This window comes from Brassica oleracea, chromosome C4, assembly GCF_000695525.1.
Source record: "Brassica oleracea var. oleracea cultivar TO1000 chromosome C4, BOL, whole genome shotgun sequence".
Taxonomy (NCBI): Eukaryota; Viridiplantae; Streptophyta; class Magnoliopsida; order Brassicales; family Brassicaceae; genus Brassica; species Brassica oleracea.
The window spans coordinates 7,211,657-7,213,532 of NC_027751.1; positions in this window are offsets into that span (position 1 = coordinate 7,211,657).

Sequence of the window (1,876 nt, forward strand, 5' to 3'; positions counted from 1 at the left end):
GCTTGGGCTGTGAAACTACTCAACTTTGACATCAAACCAGCAGCAGAGAGACAATCCATGCAGATTCACGAACTGGAAGAAATTAGGCATCTCGCTTATGAAAGGTCTAAAATCTACAAGGAGCGAACTAAGGCTTACCATGACAAGAGGATCATCAACTGCAACTTTCAACCTAAGGATCAGGTGCTCTTGTTCAACTCAAGGCTACGATTGTTCCCTGGAAAGCTGCGATCTAAGTGGTCCGGACCATTCACCATTAAAGAGGTCCACCCCCACGGAGCTGTTGTGTTGCTGAACACGAAAGGGAAAGAATTCGTTGTCAATGGCCAACGCATTAAGCCATACCTTGCCGAGACAACAACCGCAGAGGGTGAATTCCCCTAAGCGATCCCCCCTTAGCCTAATAAGCCAACCAAGTCAAGCTAGTGACTTAAACCAAGCGCTTAGTGGGAGGCAACCCACTGGTGAGTGTAAATATTTCTTTTAGATTTCGTTTTTGTGCTTCTTTTTACTTTTTTGCAGGATAAAAATCAAAAACCCCGAGTTACTAAAAAAACGGAACAGTCTCCGATTTTTCGGAGCATCTGCTCCGCGAAGATTCTCAGCGCAAGAACAACAGCCTCATGAAGAGGATACTGAAGGCGATCACTGGAGGATGCATGGGAGCTCCAAGCACACATGAACCTCGTCAAGACCAGACTACACCACGCAGTCATCGTCCAGGGAAAGAGTCGGCAGGAACTGCAAGGGGTGACGAAGAGACTCCATGAGCTACTCCACGCAAAAGAAACAGGCGTTCCGCGGGCCAGTCCGAGAGCGATGATACTGACTAGGCAGTCTCCTAGTTCTATCTCCATTGTTATATTCGTTTGAACTATTTCTATTTATGTTTCTGTTTCCTGCACTTGTTTATTATTTTAGCCTTTCCTCGAATTATTTTCTCACCAGGGATGGTGAGAAGTAAGTCTGGGGGAGGCGCTTATCTGCTACTAATCGTTTACCTTTGGTTTGATGTTTAGAGTCAGTCCGCTTTGATGTCTTTATAAAGTCAGGGTGTTCTGTATCCAAACTTTGTGGGAATCAGGACCTTATTCTATGATGTGTATTAACCACCCTCGTGCTCTAATTCATGTTATTCAGTGACCTTAGCAGAAGCGATAGACACACATGTGGATACAGAATACCCTGACATTACATCATCTTGTTCTTCAACACTCAGGACTTCTTATTCTTTTTATCCATCTTGCTGATCCTGAGTGGCTAGCTCATCTTTGGCTAGTACCCACCTTAAAACCCTAAGGCCTTTGTTCAGCCCTCATGCATTTGTTATTCAGTAACTTATGTGCAGATATGTACAAAAGTGCCAGAGAGAAAAGGATCGACACAGTCTCTCACTCGTTGATGCAACATAATTTTCTGCTGAGGAATAGGCGGAAGCATACGGAGCAGTCGCTCCGCCGACGATGATCTAACTAAGAAAAGAAGAGAGACAAGAATGAATGTGAGGTCAAGAACTCCAGTGGCATGTCGCTATCACAATTGTTACCTCCTGCTTCATCACCATCACCTATGTATTATTTAGAAAAAAAAAATTATAGTTTAGCTTTATGTACTTTAGAATAAGGTGATGAAGAAGGAGAAGATTCTAAAAGAAAAGACAGACACCACTGGTAAATTAGAAGGAGTATAAAGAAAAGAGATGAGAACCATGCAGATCAGAGCGACTTTTCCTAAAGAAGAACATGCAAAACCGAGTAGAGGCTATGGACATCAATGGATCTATCATCTCTTGCAATTTTGAAAGATATCCTGCATCCTCTACGAAATTTGGTAGCCCTTAAAACACTGTTTAGCTCCACTTAAACACAAAAAGACA